The sequence below is a fragment of the Syngnathus floridae genome, chromosome 19, assembly GCF_059516105.1.
Source record: "Syngnathus floridae isolate MCC-2025c chromosome 19, RoL_Sflo_1.0, whole genome shotgun sequence".
Taxonomy (NCBI): domain Eukaryota; kingdom Metazoa; phylum Chordata; class Actinopteri; order Syngnathiformes; family Syngnathidae; genus Syngnathus; species Syngnathus floridae.
The window spans coordinates 7,805,113-7,824,446 of NC_142431.1; the positions used below are offsets into that span (position 1 = coordinate 7,805,113).

Consider the following 19,334-nt stretch of genomic DNA (forward strand, 5'->3'; position numbering starts at 1 on the left):
AGACGACTCTGGTCGTGTCCATGATTCAGAGAAAAAACATCAGGCATGCATTACACAGTTCCTTAAGGGTCATTAAGCTATTTAGGCAATCTATCAAAAGTCATTTGTTATTTCAAAGTGCTCAGAAATATATCAGATCATAAAGTTATAAAAACCTTTCTCATCACCACTTATCAAAAATGTCTAGTTATGCCTTCTTTATTGATTTGGTGTGTAGATATAATTATATGCTTAAAATGTTTCTTTTATTTATTTAATATGTGAATATACTTGTCTGCTTATGTACTTTATTCAATGAGGTTTGAGCATATCTGTTTTTGTAGCTAGGCAGGACTTTTTGTATTTCGACCTCATTCCTTCAATGCCACGAGACAGTTTTAAGGTCTGCATGGGTAAAATCTCCAGCGAAGATGGCGAAACCGTCTGAGTGTGCCGTCTGTTGTTCACTGACAGCCTGGTACAGTTCACTAAGAGCCATGTTCTTATTGCTGTTATTTTTGGTAGGCGGGATGTATACTGCGACTAGCAGAATCACAGTAATTTCCCTTAGCAGGTAAAAAGGACGGCACTTTATGATCATAAACTCCCCCAGTGGTGAGCAGTGTTTGCATACTACGACAGTGTCCCGGCACCATTCGTCACGGATGTAAACACAGATTCCTCCTCCTCGTGATTTTCCACTCTTTACAATGGCCCGGTCTGCTCGATAGCATGCTAGCTGCTCCAGTTGTACAGCAGAGTCCGGAATGTTGTCGTTTAACCAAGTCTCAGTGAATACAAGCACACAGCAGTTACTCACTGTCCGGTTCGTTGATCTCAGCAGTCGTAAGTAATCCATTTTGTTGTCCAGTGATCGTACATTTGCCAGAAGAATGGATGGTATGGCTGGGTGAGTTGGGTTGGCCGCTAGCCTGGCCCGGACTCCTCCGCGCTTGCCCCTCTTCTGTATCCTCGCACACCGCTTCTGACGCTTTCTTTCCGGGGGAAGAGTTGCAGGCGAGTCCGGTGTTGTTGCAGGCCGGAGTAGTCCGAGTTCCTTTAGCGACTCTGTTGCAAAGTTCAGAACGCTGCAAAACTTGTTTTGCAGATGTCTAGTAGAAACTGACTGCTGTACTTGTAGTACGTCGTAGTAAGACGAGACGAACACGTAAAACTTTCGGACAAGCACTTTTTAGACGAACAAAACACCGTTCGGTTGGGACAGAGAGAGGTCGCTGCGAGTGCACGCGCCGCCATCTTATTTATTTAGGTGTCAATTCGAGAGAAAAACCATGTTATTTTGCCTCATTCAAATCATACAAAAACTGTCTATCACATCTTCATATCGGAACATTTATGTAAACTGTCACGACTCGTCCCCGGTTGCTTTAGTATGTTCTATGTTACTATGGTTTCTGTTCGCGTCGCCCCTCCCCTCCTGTGTTACCTCAATCAGTGTAACCACAGTCACTTGCCTCTTGTTACCTGTCTTGTATTTAAGTCCTGTCTGCCCCTCACTCCCCTGTCGCATCGTTGATGTCTTCATGTTTGATGTTTCTTGTTTCCTTTGGTTCCTGTCTTTGTCAGTTCGGTTTCGGTTAGCCAGTCTGTCGGTCGGTCCGTTAAGTTATATCAGTTTCAAAGTCAAGTCAAAGTCTGCTTCATTGTCAATTTCTTCACATGCCAAGACACACAAAGAGATCGAAATTACGTTCCCACTATCCCACGGTGACAAGACACAGTACACAATATACAAACAAGTAAATAACACAAAAAATGAAAACAAGAAGGCACAAACAATGAATAAATAAGAGTGATGAATAAATAATAAACAACATAATAAATGAGGAGCAAAAATTGAGCAAGTGTACATACAGCAGACAGTCAGAATATAGCGCAAAAGTACAGGACGCTACGCAGAAGGGGGGAGAGAGTTCAGGATCCTAACAGCCTGGAGTATGAAGCTGTTGGAGAGTCTGGTGGTGTGGGAGCGCAGGCTCCTGTACCTCTTCCCAGAGGGCAGAAGATCAAACAAAGAGTGAGCGGGGTGACTCACATCACTCAAAATCGTGGTCGCCTTGCGGGTGAGGTGGAAGGTGTAAATGTCCTTCAGGGAGGGGAGTGTTAGGTTACGGATTCTAGTTATTGATCTGACTCCAAATTGCGATGTCCTAATCCACACACTGGCGCACCTAACAATTTTGCGAGTTCGTTCTGTCAAAGAGAAGACCAGTAGATCAATTAGACCAAATTTACCAATTATTTATTCCTGACAAAGCGCACTAATACAGGCCTGGGTCCCGGGTCACTAAAGCTCGTGCGTTTTTGTGACCACCAAAAGACGACACATTCTTCCAGGTTGCCCAGTTTTAAAGAAACACAATATGAATATTAAAACATGCAAAATATTGTGAGATGATTGGTCGATGGCCATCTCCTCCCCGTCCAGGTGTCGCTGAGGTCAGGCGGTTGGGTTTTCCTCTCGAAGCCCGGCCACATAGATGTGCTGTTGTTCTCGTTCCTCACCGACCTTGAGGTGGTCTCGTCCGGTACTCCCTATCCGAGACTATAAGACTATTCCACAACACTTCGAAGAAAACAAGTTCATGCAGTTTGCCTGCACATTCTTCGCCCCCCACCAATCCACACGAGCACTCCAATACTAGATATTAATATGATTATAAGTTTAACACAACCTTAAAAAATATGTTTGCAAACTCCCGAAAGCACATTTCCCTTTATTCCCTCTCATGACCTCATTTATGAGGTCATCACCCGTTACCCTAGCAAACAGCCACCAGCGCGCTGTCGATCCTTCCTTCCCCCTGCGGCTCATGTTGAGTCAACAGGGTATATTGCCCCATCGGTGGCAACGGGCCAACGGTTTTCTCGATCAACCGGACAGTAAGTGATCTAATACATGGGATACAACAATAACCGCATAACATCATAATTGTAGTAAAAATAGCCACAGCAACAAGCACAGACATGATAAGCCCTTTCCAGTTTCCGAACGTTTTCATCCAATCAGACCAAATATCGGTGTGTACACCTGAATGATCTTTCATCTTTTTGTTCAGTGTCCTTAGTCCTTCCAACGCCCTGGTCAGCCGGCCCCCTGGTGCCGTGTTGTTTGGGATGAAAGTACAACATGCATCACCAAACATTCCACATACACCATGTTCCTTAGCCAATAGCACGTCCAACGCAATTCTATTTTGGAACGCCATTAACGACGTTGCAGCCAATTGTTCATGAACTGTGGCGAATGATTCAGCTGTATAATTACCCAGTCGTTGGACATTGTAATGAACGTAATTAATACGGTCCACATTTTTATTGGGGGTGATCCATAGGAAGATACTTTCGAATCCCGAGGCCACTTGATTAACGAGTTTATACTCATCTGGTACACCCCGGGGCACTCCTATAGCGTCAATATATGTTGGATCGTCGTCGCTCAACCACGGGGGCAAAACGTCTCTTTTGGCTCGCTTCAGGAGCTCCGCCAGTGGGGACTCCAGGTCCCAATTGAGGTTCTGTATTTCAATGGGGACAACCACCACAGGCATTATCAAAGACACGAGGGCACAGATACCTGATGCATTCTTCGGCAAGCGATCATATAATTTGTCATCACCACACCACAACCAGATGTCTGCACGAGAGAGAGGAGAGGTTACATTCAGTGACAAATTGACTTTGCACCACGTGGGATCTATTGTCCCAATACTTATGCCGGTTCCCTTTAACTTTAAACATCTCATATTTTGTTGAGTCACATGGTTGTCAAAAATGGGCTTTCTTTTTTCCAAGCCTACGACTGGGAAAATATCATCATAAATCAAACAATTACCACTAGTACTGGACTGGGTCAACACCTGTAAGATACAAGATGATTCTACTGCCGCTGGTATGATTTTTAACACTACTCTTGCCTTAAGACAGACCACACAATCTTCACCAGTAGTATTAGCAGCTTGTTCTGCCATCAAAAGCCAATTATTATTTATAGCAGTGACTCCCGTGGTGATCCTAAACCAATCATCTACGCTCCTGACCGCTTTTGCGAGGATTCAAGGGTTTGTCGATGGACTCAAGGATAATTCTTGTTTGGCATCCTCACCTTGACATAGGACCACCTGCCAATACGGGTATCCATACATATATATGTTTAACTGGAAACCCCAGCATCCTATTGTGGGGCTTCCCAAATGTAAATTGTGCGAAGTATTAACCCACAAGGTGATGCCTGTCTGCGTTTTTCCCCCTTTTATCATTTGCTGATGTTGTTTCGCTTGAACACTAGTCCCCCATGTTTTATACCAATCTTTGGTGTCCCATACCAAATTTTTCCAACCCCTGTTTACCAACTCGTTGGTCAAATACCAATCATAATCCCGATAATCTTGTCCTCTAATCTGCCCGTTTACCAAATTATCAAATGGTATGGTAATTTGTACTGTCACATTTTTAGGGATGCAAACCTGGATCCCCCATTTGAATGATTGAACCGGTTCGCAGAGTCCGCGGTGTGTCTGAGTGACCCCAGTCACCACGGATGTTTAAATGGTACTCAGACACATTGTAATATGTTGTGGGGCACCCTGTTCCATTACAGTACCACAACGGTTCCTTGATTGGGGCGGGGTTTTTCAATTTATCGTTCAACCTCTCTTGACTTACCTTCACCGCCATCTGCGTCATCTGAGTGGATAATTGTATGCCGTGACTCTCCAATGCCCTCTCAACCGAGAACAAACCAAACTCATTCCCTAAGCAGTGAGAATAAAATAACCACATTTCTCCATACGTTAACTTCTTTTGTCCATGACATGAAGCAACAACAAACTGTCCATCTCCTTTACATTGGTAAATACAGGTCCCTTCTCTATCTGGTGGGGCTAAATCCAATACTCTCTTTACTTGTTGAATTTGGTTCCTCCACACCCTTCTCTGGTACTTTTCCAATTTGTCATGTAATGTTTGGTTTGTCTCTGTCCAATTAAACAACGTGACATACGTTTGCCAATTTTCGCCGTCACATCTCTGTCTCAAACCTTCCTGTTCCTCTCGTGAGAGCTCTTCTGTTGTGTTCACCTCAGCTTCATAGACTACTTTTCCTCTGCATCGGTATTGTCTGTTGGTGGGTGAATTTTGAATTTGGGACGTTTTCTGCTGGATGGTCTCATCAATTGTCATCAATGCCCAAAGACAACTCACACATAGCACTCCTACTAAAAATAATTCTGAAAATTCTGAAAAACCTTTCCTTTTCCGTATTGCTCCTTCTGTCCCCCCCCCCCCCTTTGGCCGGGTCCGGGACACGACCAAACAGGAATACCTTCATCCTGACGGAACAAACTCTGGGGCCGGACGGAGTTGTGAGTAGTGATACCACCGGCGTCCTTTGAAGTCGAGCTGGGCCGCGTGCGACGTCCTGGCCAAGACACGAAAGGGGCCCTTCCACCGGGGGTCCGTCCACTTTCTGGAGATGACTCGGACGTACACGTACGGCGTGAGCTGTTTCTCCGCCGACACGCCTTCCTCTGCCGCGGCCACATTGGATTTCTCTCCAATCTGTGCAGAAACACTGGACACCAAAGCAGACAAATAGGACCAGTATGCTGCATGAGACAAATTTGGTACCGTAACATCCTCCGGTGGGACGAGCGTCGTTGCTGGTCCCGGCATTAGACGACCCGTCATCAATTCAAATGGTGCGAATCCAGTGCGCCTGTTAACGGATTGCCGCACAGACAACAACGCAAGCGGGAGCGCTTGGAGCCAATTCATTGTTGTTTGAGCCATAATTTTGGCTAGTTTCTCCTTCAGTGTTCGATTCATACGTTCAACTCCGCCCTGACTCTGAGGATGGTAGACACAGCCGAATCGATGCTTCAACCCCAAAATTGATTCTACCTTGGCCAAGGCTTTGTTGTTAAAGTGTGTACCATTGTCAGAGCGGATTAGGGCCGGGAAACCATGCGTGGGGATATAATGGGTGATCAAAGCCTTGAGCACAGCAGTAGAATCTTCTTTCGAGCACGGATATGCCTCAGGCCAGCCTGAGTAAGCGTCAACCATCACAAGCAAAAAGCGTTTCCCATTCACTCTTGTACTCATGTCGGTAAAATCAATGATCACCTCTGCCCCCGGCCACGGGGCCGGCTGAAACAGGCCGGGCTTTGGCTTCAACGTAGGGCGTGCATTGAACGTCTGGCAGGACTCACAATCCGCAACGAAATTCCAGGCCACGTCCGAGAGTCTGGGATGCCACCAACTCCGGAGATGGATCATCATGGCATGGTGGCCCACATGGGAAGGTGTGTGTGCCTGTGCCAGGACCTCCGCCATTAGCCTTCCTTCCGGAAGAGCGGGCTGGCCTTTGGGTCCTACCCACAAGCCATCTGATCGTTTGACAGCCTTTGCTGCCAGCCAGACTGATTTTTGTTGCGGGGACGTGGCATCCTGGGCAGCACACAGATCGGCATGTGAAAGCGACAGAGGCAAACAGGAGTCGGGGTGTTCCCCGTCCACAATCACTGGACCGCGGGACACCATCATGTCCGCTGCCCCGCCGTACCCGGCCGTCTGTTTGGCCAATTCATCAGCCGCTTGGTTTCCCCTGGCCACTAGGATGTCAGCTTTGGAGTGACCAGGCACCTTGACAACGGCCACCTCGCTTGGGTATTTCAACGCCTCAAACAGCTGCAACATCAAGTCCTTGTGTGCAATCTCCGGGCCTCTGGCCGTTGTGAACCCGTTCTGTAGCCACCCTACCAGATCAATTAAGGCCGCCGACACCGCATAGGCGGAGTCAGAATAGATGGTCACGGCTTCCCCCTTACACTGCCGTAAGGCTAACACCAAGGCAAAGACTTCTGCTGCCTGGGCTGATGGGCGTGTGGTGAGCTTCATCACTTTAAGAGGCTCGAAGGAACCATCCCTCCACTCGACCGCGGCCGCATGGAGGGAGCCCTCTTTGTCTCTCCAACAGCAGCCATCTGTGAACACCACCCGACCGTGCCCGAGCGGAGTGGAATAGAGGTCAGGTCGGACTTTGGTCACTGTCTGGACCTTTAACGCACATTCATGTGGACCCACCAACAATTGATCGGCCATGTTCACTCCGGAATGGACATAGTTGACATTTGGAGCAGTCAATATTTTCAACAACCGTGTTTGTCGCAGCGGAGTCAACGTGAATGCCGCTGACGCGACAAATGAGGATACCGCATGATCAGTTAACACATAGATGGGATGTCCCATGACCGTGTGGGCTGTTTTGAGTAAGACCAAACCAGACCAGCAGCATATCTGGAACAGTCGGGTTGTCGTTGCTCAATGTTGTCCAAGGGGACGCTGCAATACATCAGCACTGCATGTCCATGCTGCATTTTCTGGTACAGAGCTCCATTCACAACTTTTCCTGAAATGGAGACATCTAAATGAAAGGGCAGGGTGTGATCAGGAGTGGCCAAAGCCGCAGCAGAGGCCAGCTCCTGCACCAGTGACACAAAGACCTCGGCAGCCTCCGGTGTCCAAACCAGGCAAGCCTTGAGATTCCTGGCCCCCTGTTCGCGGATCAGGGCTCGGAGGACACCGGTTTTGTCGGCAAAGCAGGGTATGTAGTGTCTGCTATAGCCGCATAACCCCAGGAATAATAGCATCTCCTGGACAGTGGCGGGCCGTGGATGACGGAGAATGGAGTTTCTATGCTCAGGCGACATGGCGAGGCCACTAGGGGTCAACACTCGACCTAGAAAAGTGACCTGTTGGCGACAGCATTGCAGTTTCTTCCTTGACACCTTGAACCCTTTCTCTCCTAACCACAACAACACTTTCTTTGTTCCTGCAAGACACGCCGGCTCATCTTTTGCTGCAATCAACAAATCATCAACATACTGCAACAACAAAGTGCCATCCGGCATTTGGCATGGTTCAAGGAGTTCCTTGAGGACCTGATTGAACAAACCTGGCGAGTTTTTGAATCCCTGCGGCATGCGAGTGTATTGCAGTTTCACTCCATTGTAGAGGTCTACGAACCGGACGGTGCGGAACTGCTGTGTGCTCGTGTTCACCGAGACCTGGTTGAGTGACAACATTCCGGACTCTGCCGTGCATCTGGAGCGGCTAGCGTGCTATCGGGCGGACCGTACCATTGTACGAGGGGGAAAGTCGCGAGGAGGTGGAATATGCGTCTACATCCGAGAAGAATGGTGCTGGGACTCTGTGGTGGTATGTAAGCACTGCTCGCCGCTTGTGGAGTTTGTAATCATTAAGTGCTGTCCTTTTTATCTGCCGAGGGAATTTACCGCGATTCTGCTAGTCGCAGTATACATCCCACCTTCCAACATCGAAGGCGACAGGATCGCGGCGCTTGGTGAACTGTACCAGGCTGTCAGTGAACAGCAAACAGCGCACCCTGACGGTTTCACCATCTTCGCTGGAGACTTCAATCATGCCAACCTGAAGTCTGTTTTCCCGAGGCTTCACCAGCATGTTACTTTTCCGACACGTGGAGACAGCTTCCTGGACCTAGTCTACTCGGCGCAAAAGGGAGCTTTCAAAGCCACCCCCCTCCCCCATCTGGGGCTTTCTGACCATCTCACCGTTTTGCTTTTGCCCGCATACAGACAATTGGTAAAGGCATCCAGGCCGGTTCGGAGGCGGGTTCGGGTGTGGCCTGAGGGTGCCTCCGATGCACTTCGTGACTGCTTCGACACCACTGACTGGGACTTGTTTAAGCAGGCAGCCACCTACAACGATTGGACGGACATAGAGGAGTATACTGACTCTGTTACCTCTTACATCACGAAGTGCATCGATGATGTGACTTGCTCGAAATCCGTCGTCACTCGCGCAAATTGGATGCCGTGGCTGACGGGGGCTGTCCTCAGACTGTTGAGGGCCAGGGACAAGGCTTTCAGAGCAGGGGATGAGGCTGGCTTGAGGACAGCGAGGGCCGACCTGTCCCGAGGCATCAAAGAAGCGAAGAAGGCATTCTCGTGCAAGGTCTCCACCCACTTCAAGGACAGCAAGGACGTTCGTAGCCTTTGGCGGGGCATTCAGACCATCACGGACTACAAGCCCGCGCCGAGGAGCTGTGAGGGCGACGTCCTTCTGCTGAACGATCTGAACCGCTTCTTTGCTCGCTTCGACGCCCAGAACAGCACTTGCCCGCTGAAGACCACTCCCCCCCCCACACGAGCAGCCCCTGCGCCTCTCTGCCGACGGTGTGAGGAGGGCGCTTGCCGCTATTGACATCCGTAAGGCGGCAGGCCCTGACAACATCCCGGGTCGAGCGCTGAAGGACTGCGCTGGGGAGCTGTCGGGTGTCTTCACGGACATCTTTAACGTTTCCCTGCAGCAGGCCATCGTCCCCTCGTGTTTCAAGGCTGCCACCATCGTTCCTGTGCCGAAGAAACCTGCACCGTCCTGCTTCAATGACTACCGCCCCGTGGCACTGACGCCCATCATCATGAAGTGCTTTGAGCGGCTTGTCATGGAGCACATCAAGTCCGTTCTCCCCCCCACCATTGACCCTTTCCAGTTTGCGTACCGTGTCAAGCGGTCCTCTGAGGATGCCATCTGCTCTGCCCTCCACTCGGCCCTCACCCACCTGGAGAGAAAGGACTCATATGTGAGGTTGCTGTTTGTGGACTTCAGCTCTGCCTTCAACACCATTGTGCCGCAGCGACTCATCTGTAAACTCGACGAGCTGGGCCTCAGTACCTCCCTCTGCAACTGGCTACTGGACTTCCTCTGTCAGAGGCCTCAGGTGGTGCGTGTTGGCGACAAAATCTCCGCCAGCATCACGCTGAGCACGGGGGCCCCCCAGGGCTGCGTGCTCAGTCCATTGCTCTTCACCCTGCTGACGCATGACTGCACTGCGACCTACAGCGACAAGCGCATAGTGAAGTTTGCTGACGACACGACTCTGGTGGGCCTCATCACGAAGGGCGACGAGACTCGGTACAGGTCGGAAGTTGACCTTCTGACCACGTGGTGCAGGGACAACAACCTCCTGCTGAACGTAAACAAGACCAAGGAAATCGTTGCTGACTTCCGGAAGGGTCACACAAACCACCTGCCGCTGATCATCGACGGTGCTGTGGTGGAGAGGGTGAGCTGCACCAAGTTCCTGGGGGTGCACATCAGTGAGGACCTCTCCTGGTCCGCAAACACCTCGTCACTGGCAAAGAAAGCTCAGCGCCGCCTGTACTTCCTGCGGAAGCTCAGGCGTGCATGTGCTCCTCAGGCAGTCCTGTCTACATTCTACCGTGGCACCATTGAGAGTCCTCACCAGTTGCATCGCTGTCTGGGGTGGTAACTGCACTGAACAGAACTTGAAGGCCCTGCAGCGCATAGTGAATACGGCTGGTAAGATTATTGGTGCTTCGCTCCCCTCCCTGAAGGACATTTACACCTCCCATCTCGCCCGCAAGGCAACCTCGATTGCCAGAGATGTGAGTCACCCGGCTCACTCTTTGTTTGACCTTCTGCCCTCTGGGAAGAGGTACAGGAGCCTGCGCTCCCGCACCACCAGACTCGCCAACAGCTTCTTTCTCCAGGCTGTTAGGGCCCTGAACTCGCTACCCCCTTCTGCGTAGCGTGCGGCACTGTTGCGCTATTTTCGGGAATGCCTGCTGTACGCGCACTTGCTCCTTTTTTTTTTGCTCCTCTTATTTATTTGTTTATTTGTTGTGTTATTTATTCATAATTTATTCAGCACGCTTTTGTTATACTTGTTTGCTTGTTTGTCTGTTGTGAGCCATGTCTTGTCACCGTGGGATAGGGGAGAACGAAATTTCGGTTTCTTTGTGTGTCTTTGGCATGTGGAGAAATTGACAATAAAGCTGACTTTGACTTTGACTTGTAGGTGAATGCGAACACGTGCCGCACTGAGGGGGAAAGCGGAAGGCAGAAGAAGGCATTGGCCAAATCAATCACTGTGAACCACTGGTAGGCAGGGTTCAATGACGCTAGGATCCGGTGCGGGTCCGGCACAGGAAGAACAGGAGTGATGGTGACATCATTTACTGCTCTCAGATCATGTGCCATGCGCCATGTTTTCCCATCTGCTTTCTGCACTGGCCTCAGCGGGGTATTCCATTCGGAACACGACACTTCCAACACCCCTGCGTCCCAGAGGCCACACAGAGTGTCTTCCATGCCTTGGTCCGCCTCTTTCGGCCAACGATATTGAGGCCGTTTGATAGGCTGCGTCTCATCCATTTGGAGATCAATAGGGGCCACCGAATGACAAAACCCGACATCAAATGGACCCTGGGACCACAGTGTGTCGGGCAAGGCCGCCAGCATTACTTCAGCGTCCTCATGATCAGTTAACTCCCTACCGTGTGTGCGGGACACCAACATCATCTCCAGCAATCCTGTGTCTGCCATGGGTTGTTTAATTTGGTATGCATTCTGAGACTCAGACCAGTACAAATTAGGAATGTGAGTTTTCCGCCAATCCGTCTGTTGCAACAACTGCTTGACCATTGAGCCCAATTGTCTGGCCTCGTGTCCTGGGGCAAGAGCCAGCGAAATGTGTGGCACCCCTTTCTCTGTCATTTTGAACCACTGCATTTGTTCATATGTCAATTCAGTTGCCGCTGCGACTCCCTCTTTACCAATCAAAATGCACGATGAAGTTAAATCCCACATGTGCCCTTCAATTTCTTCAAACAAATCCCGATATACATCATCACTTTTTCGGAGTGCAATGCAAAGGATCAACAGGTGGGTGGTATGTCGCCAGTGAGCAGATCCAGGGCTTCCACAGTAGGTAGGTCGAGAACAGACCGCCACCAGCAGGGGTCTCTGGCTCCAGCCTGGCCCAGTAGATGGTTGCAGTTTCTGCCTCTGCCGGTAGGGGTGCCATCAGCCACTGACCATGTTGTTGTAGCTGCTGTGAGCACTGGATGCTGACGCCATCTGGAAATTGAATAATCACTCCCTCTGGCCCACACAGAATTCTGGCTTCAACGGCTGACAGCAAGTCCCTTCCCATCAAATTGATAGGAGTGTCTGTGGAATGGATGTATTTGTGCCACAGTCTACACCCTGTCCGGGTGATCACAGTTTCAAGTGGTTTGGTGAAAGGCAGAGTACGTGGTTGTCCCGAGAAGCCGACTAAAGTCGTTGTTTTCTTTGACAGTGAGGATACAGGAAGGGCAGTGTTTATTGATGAATAAGTTGCTCCCGTGTCCACCAGCATCTTCACAGGTTTTCCTTCCACTGTCACATGAAGCATTGGCTCCGCCGGGCCACTGCTTTCCTGGCTCCCCGTGCAGCCCTATTCAAATTGTCCACACCAGAGATCATCATGTTGGTAGTACTGACCTCCGTGCGTTTGTGGCTGTTGCCAGGGCCGTCCACCGGATGGAGCTGTTCCTGCCTGTTGCATCGGCGCCCCGGGTTGGTATGGCGGGCCTCCGGCTGGGCGGGTGGCTCCGCGCGGTCGATACTGTGGGCATTCTTTTGCCCAGTGATCAGTTTCGCCCCAGATGAAACATGGGTTTGTTGAATGGGGCTTGTATGTTGCCCTCCCCGGGTAAGCAGGTGCACTCCCTCCCCGGCCTCTGTATCCGCACCGGAACTGGCCCCTTCTGCGCCCCACCACCTGAGGAGCCTGTGATATTTGCATTTCCTTTTTCTGTGATTTAGACTGTTTAGCTTCACCATGCATTTTTGCCAACTGTAATTTCAACAACTGTTTAGATAATGCGTCTGTCTCGTTTTCAACTTTAGCTTGTGACTCAGTGAACCTTCTGCAGTGTCAGGACTCGTCCCCAATTGTGTCATAGTTCTGTTCGTGTGTCTGTGTGCTCGCCCCTCCCCTCCTGTGTGCCCATGATCAGTGTGATTATTCCCACCTGCTTCTCGTTACCTGTCGTGTATATAAGTCCTGTCTGCCCCTCACTCCCTGTCGGATCGTCGATGTCGTCCCATTTGCTGTCCTTGTGGTTCCTGTCTGTTTCGAGTCTGTTTTTGTTTGCCATCCCTGTCGGTCAGTATGTCATGTTATTAGTTTGCCAGTTCTCGTCTGTTTCCCTCGATGCCTTGTTCCACTTCCCTTTTCCCTCAATAAACCCTGGTCCAAGCTGCACTTGGTCGCCCTGCTCCATGTTCCATCCGATCCGTGACAGAACGATCCGACCATCACAGCGACCAGCGCTTGGAACCCCCTTCACCACCAGCTCCCGCTGCGACGCCCGATCCACATCCGAGCAAGTTTCAGCGCCATGGGCTCCACAGCCGCCGTCGAACTCGCTCCCGCGACACCGGACCCGCGGCCGCCATTGGAGTTCCTCCCGGCGCCATCGGCTCCGTGGCCGCCATCAGACTTCTCTCCGGCAACGCCGGACCCGCGGCCGCCATCAGACTCGCGGCCACCATTGGGCCTCACCCCGGCGTCACTGGACCCACGGCAGTCGTCGGACTTCTTGCCAGCAACGCCGGACTTTGAGCCAGCTGCGCCGAACCAGCGATCGTCCCTGGCTCCACTCCTACTGCTGCGGTGCGTGTGACTCTTGCTGCTGCATGCGGTTCTGACTCTCCGTTTGTCCGAGTGCGGTTCGGTTCCCCAAGTTGCCGCCCGTGTGCAGTTCGCTCCCCCAAGTCACCGCCCGAGCGCGGTTCTGTTCCCCAAGTTGCCGCCCGAGCGCGGTTCTGTTCCCCAAGTCGCCGCCCGAGCGCGGTTCGGTTGCCCAAGTCGCCGCCCGAGCGCGGTTCGGTTCCCCAAGTCGCCGCCCGAGCGCGGTTCGGTTCCCCAAGTCGCCGCCCGAGCGCGGTTCGGTTCCCCAAGTCGCCGCCCGAGCGCGGTTCGGTTCCCCAAGTCGCCGACCAAGCGCGGTTCGGTTCCCCAAGTCCCCGCCCGAGCGCGGTTCGGTTCCCCAAGTCGCCGCCCGAGCGCGGTTCTGTCCCCCAAGCCGCCGCCCGAGCGCGGTTCGGTTCCCCAAGTCGCCGCCCGAGCGCGGTTCTGTCCCCTATGTCGCCGCCCGAGCGCGGTTCTGTTTCCCCAAGTCGCCGCCCGAGTGCGGTTCTGTTTCCCCAAGTCGCCGCCCGAGCGCGGTTCTGTTTCCCCAAGTCGCCACCCGAGCGCGGTTCGGTTCCCCAAGTCGCCGCCCAAGCGCGGTTCGGTTCCCCAAGTCGCCGCCCGAGCGCGGTTCTGTCCCCTATGTCGCCGCCCGAGCGCAGTTCTGTTTCCCCAAGTCGCCGCCCGAGCGCGGTTCTGTTTCCCCAAGTCGCCGCCCGAGCGCGGTTCTGTTTCCCCAAGTCGCCGCCCGAGCGCGGTTCTGTTTCCCCAAGTCGCCGCCCGAGCACGGTTCGGTTCCCCAAGTCGCCGCCCGAGCACGGTTCGGTTCCCCAAGTCGCTGCCCGAGCGCGGTTCGGTTCCCCAAGTCGCTGCCCGAGCGCGGTTCGGTTCCCCAAGTCGCCGCCCGAGCGCGGTTCGGTTCCCCAAGTCGCCGCCCGAGCGCGGTTCGGTTCCCCAAGTTGCCGCCCGAGCGCGGTTCTGTCCCCTATGTCGCCGCCCGAGCGCGGTTCTGTTTCCCCAAGTCGCCGCCCGAGCGCGGTTCTGTTTCCCCAAGTCGCCGCCCGAGCGCGGTTCGGTTCCCCAAGTCGCCGCCCGAGCGCGGTTCGGTTCCCCAAGTCGCCGCCCGAGCGCGGTTCGGTTCCCCAAGTCGCCGCCCGAGCGCGGTTCGGTTCCCCAAGTCGCTGCCCGAGCGCGGTTTGGTTGGCCAAGTCGTCGCCCGAGCGCGGTTCGGTTCCCCAAGTCGCCGCCCGAGCGCGGTTCGGTTCCCCAAGTCGCCGCCCGAGCGCGGTTCGGTTCCCCAAGTCGCCGCCCGAGCGCGGTTCGGTTCCGCAAGTCGCCGCCCGAGCGCGGTTCGGTTCCCCAAGTCGCCGCCCGAGCGCGGTTTGGTCCCCCAAGTCGCCGCCTGAGCGCGGTTTGGTCCCCCAAGTCGCCGCCCGAGCGCGGTTCATTCCCCCAAGTCGCCGCCCGAGCGCGGTTCATTCCCCCAAGTCGCCGCCCGAGCGCGGTTCGGTCCCCCAAGTCGCCGCCCGAGCGCGGTTCGGTCCCCCAAGTCGCCGCCCGAGCGCGGTTCCGTCCCCCAAGTCGCCGCCCGAGCGCGGTTCGGTCCCCCAAGTCGCCGCCCGAGCGCGGTTCGGTCCCCCAAGTCGCCGCCCGAGCGCGGTTCGGTCCCCCAAGTCGCCGCCCGAGCGCGGTTCTGTTCCCCAAGTTGCCGCCCGAGTGCGGTTCGGTTCTCCAAGTCGCCGCCCGAGTGCGGTTCGGTTCCCCTAGTTGTTTGTTTTTTGGGACGTCGGGAGCCGTCCCTTGTGGGGAGGGTTCTGTCAGGACTCGTCCCCAATTGTGTCATAGTTCTGTTCGTGTGTCTGTGTGCTCGCCCCTCCCCTCCTGTGTGCCCATGATCAGTGTGATTATTCCCACCTGCTTCTCGTTACCTGTCGTGTATATAAGTCCTGTCTGCCCCTCACTCCCTGTCGGATCGTCGATGTCGTCCCATTTGCTGTCCTTGTGGTTCCTGTCTGTTTCGAGTCTGTTTTTGTTTGCCATCCCTGTCGGTCAGTCTGTCATGTTATTAGTTTGCCAGTTCTCGTCTGTTTCCCTCGATGCCTCGTTCCACTTCCCTTTTCCCTCAATAAACCCTGGTCCAAGCTGCACTTGGTCGCCCTGCTCCATGTTCCATCCGATCCATGACATGCAGTGATGCAAAAGATGACGTTTAAATCGTTCTTCGGCACAAACCAGAATGTCAGGATCTGACATTAGCTGCTTCTTCACATCTGGCGGAAGTCCATCCACCAGCGCCGTTCGAAAGAGCACCTCTGCCTCGTGCGTGAGAGCCGGATGGCGACCTGTGGTTTCAATCCAACTCTCCACACGTTACATAATGTTGTGCAGGTGTTATTTTCACATCATAAGGAAACGTAGTGGGGGCCAAATCGGTGGGTTGTGGGAAAGTCAATTTAATGTTTTCAAACAGGGGCGCTGCTACTCGTGGCAAGGGCACCTCCCTCCCCAGTCTCGCTGTGCCTGCTGCTTCCTCAATCGCCTGCAATTGCACTAGGGCGCATGCTCCTGCCAACATCTGGCGCATGTCACCGAGTGTACAGCTCTGCCCACTCATCAGAGCCAAAAATTTGTTCAGCCACACCTTGCCTCCTCTGTGAAGTGGGGGCATCTTTTCCATCATCGCGGTCACATCACGGAGCACCATGGGCTCGTAGTGCTGACCGCCCGATGTGGTCACCAGCGGACACATCAATTCGTTTTTCTGCACCTCGGCCTGTGTCATCTGTCCCTGACCACTCCGCAAATTATATTTTCTTCGTGTCTCTCTCTCTCCCTGTCTGCACTTCTTTCTACTGTCCTGATTCGCGTACTCCAACATTTTTCTCTGTTGCATCACAACCAGCTCAGTGGCCTAGTAGTAGAGTGTCCGCCCTGAGGCTGGAAGGTTGTGGGTTCAAACCCCGGCCGGGTCATACCAAAGACTATAAAAATGGGACCCATTGCCTCCCTGCTTGACACTCAGCATTAAGGGTTGGAATTGGGGGGTTAGATCACCAAATGATTCCCGAGCGCGGCACCGCTGCTGCTCACTGCTCCCCTCTCCCCCAGGGGATGGATCAAAATCACATGGGGATGGGTTAAATGCAGAGGACAAATTTCACCACACCCAGATGTGTGTGTGACGATGATCATTGGGACTTTGGGACTTTGACAACATCATCTTCTTCCTCACCCTCGCTGCTTTCCCACTGTGGACGCTCTTGCTGTCTTCGCGCGCTCTTCGTGTCTCCTTGTCTCCCTTTCTCCGTTGCCCATTTTAACATCTGCGTTTCCTGTCTACGCTGCTCATCGGCTTGATCAACTTTCTTTTTTAGCTCCTCATTCTCGGTAGTAAGCCTATGCCAGCTTTCTCCTTTCGTCACATTGGACGGTTGAGGGCTCGGACCGGGGGTGGAGGTGTCCACGCGGGATGTGTCCCCCTCCCGGGCCCGTCGCCTCTCTTTATTTACTGCTTGTTCAATCAACTGTACAATACTCTGATCCGCCCTTTCGCCTTCGCCCTCGACATCCTCTACCATCCTGCCACCCAACGTCACCACCGGAGCCATTACTCCGGGGTCGCCGTACGGCGGCGGTTCAACATAGCTCACTCCGAGTGTGGGGGCACTCGGGTGTGTCACATCATGCAAAGATGGATAAATGCCCTTGTATTCATTTCTTTCCTCGTCTATTTTCACCGCTTTCTCTACCTCCTCTGCTTTTCTCACATTAACAACACTTTCTACGGGCAGTTTCTTCTGAGTGGCAAACAAAGCTGTTGCAGCTGTCGCAAAATTGTGCAAGGAGCGTCGCTCTTCCTCCTTCTCCCTAATGTGCTTCTCGAGCACCTTACGCTTACGCCAGCCGGCGCCTTTTTTCTCGTCCTCTAAGGCGAGCTTTCTTTTCAGCACCCCACTCTCTTTTTGCTGCAACTGCCGTGCCAGGCGTTCCATGTCCCAAGCTGTTGGGAAGCCCCTAAACAATTTGTCGGCTTCCAATTTCGCGAAGACTTTTCGGTGTCTCATTCGCTCCTTCGCCACTCTCTTTCGGTCAATGCCACTCACAATTTGCGCTTCCACATCAGCATACATTCTTTCAATCTCACCCCACTCATTCCTCTTAGCACACACACAGCTCTCATCACACAAACTCCCCCCATCACACAAACTCCACCCAATTTGGTTGTTCATTTTGGATATTTTAGTGGTCTGATCTCTCACAGGAGGAACTGTTACCACCGGATATTTTTTGGGGAGGCCTCACTTCCCCCCGGGGATCTCTGAAAAACCCCAGCTATTTGAATACGATCGTCACCGCACCCTTGTCCGCCACGACGAAGCACTAGGTCCCTGACCTATCCGTAGTACGCTAAGTCCCTGACTTTACCGTACACGTTACACACGTAAGTTCCAAACTTATTCACCGTATGTATCTTAACTTCATGCACACCTCAGTCTCCTCTTAAATTTCCTCTTTCAATTTGCAGAATTTCGACTTATAGTAACAGGTATTCTGCTTACCTTATCGGTGATGAGCTCAGGGTTGAGGAGACGCCGTACCAGCTCAACGTTGTGCGCTTATTCCCAACGGTTCGCCGACCGGGAGACAGTGTCCCTGACACTGTCCGGTGTCCGGGATGAAGACCACGAGTTGTCAATTACCCTTCTCTTGACATCACGTCCGCGGTCACCAAGATATTGTTAGGTTACGGATTCTAGTTATTGATCTGACTCCAAATTGCGATCAACACTTAACACATAAATTGCTATGTCCTAATCCACACACTGGCGCACCTAACAATTTTGCGAGTTCGTTCTGTCAAAGAGAAGACTAGTAGATCAATTAGACCAAATTTACCAATTATTTATTCTTGACAAAGCGCACTAATACAGGCCTGGGTCCCGGGTCCCTCACACTAAAACTCGTGCGTTTTTGTGACCACCAAAAGACGACACATTCTTCCGGGTTGCCCAGTTTTAAAGAAACACAATATGAATATTAAAGCATGCAAAATATTGTGAGATGATTGGTCGATGGCCATCTCCTCCCCGTCCAGGTGTCGCTGAGGTCAGGCGGTTGGGTTTTCCCCTCGAAGCCCGGCCACATAGACGTGCTGTTGTTCTCGTTCCTCACCGACCTTGAGGTGGTCTCATCCGGTACTCCCTATCCTATTCCACAACACTTCGAAGAAAACAAGTTCATGCAATTTGCCTGCACATTCTTCGCCCCCCACCAATCCACACAAGCACTCCAATACTAGATATTAATATGATTATAAGTTTAACACAACCTTAAAAAATATGTTTGCAAACTCCCGAAAGCACATTTCCCTTTAGGAGTGAAGCACCAATAATCTGACTAGCCGTGTTCACTATGCGCTGCAGGGCCTTCATGTTGTATTTAGTGCAACTACCACCTCAAACAGCGATACAACTGGAGAGGACGCTCGGTAGAATGTAGTCATGACCGCCGGAGGAGCACTTGCTTGCCTGAGTTTATGCAGGAAGTACAGGCGGCGCTGAGCTTTCTTCGCCAGTGATGCGGTGTTGGTGGACCAGGAGAGGTCCTCACTGATGTACACCCCCAGGAATCTGGTGCTGCTCACTCTCTCCACCACAGCACTGTCAATGGTCAGCGGCAGGTGTTGGGTGTGACCCTTCCGGAAGTCAACAACAACCTCCTTGGTCTTGTTGACGTTCAGCAGGAGGTTGTTGTCCCTGCACCACGTGGCCAGAAGGTCGACCTCCAACCTGTACTGAGTCTCGTC

At 52.5% G+C, this 19,334-nt stretch overlaps 1 long non-coding RNA gene across 2 annotated transcripts in view; it reads left to right on the forward strand.

The window, feature by feature from the left end:
• The first annotated feature begins 418 nt into the window (after positions 1-418).
• LOC148382024 (uncharacterized) overlaps positions 419-19,334 on the forward strand; it is a 30,987-nt gene continuing 12,071 nt past the window's right edge. For both annotated transcript variants that reach the window (XR_015854509.1, XR_015854508.1), the window contains exon 1: positions 419-825. This is a non-coding gene — a long non-coding RNA (uncharacterized LOC148382024). The remainder of the gene's footprint in view (positions 826-19,334) is intronic.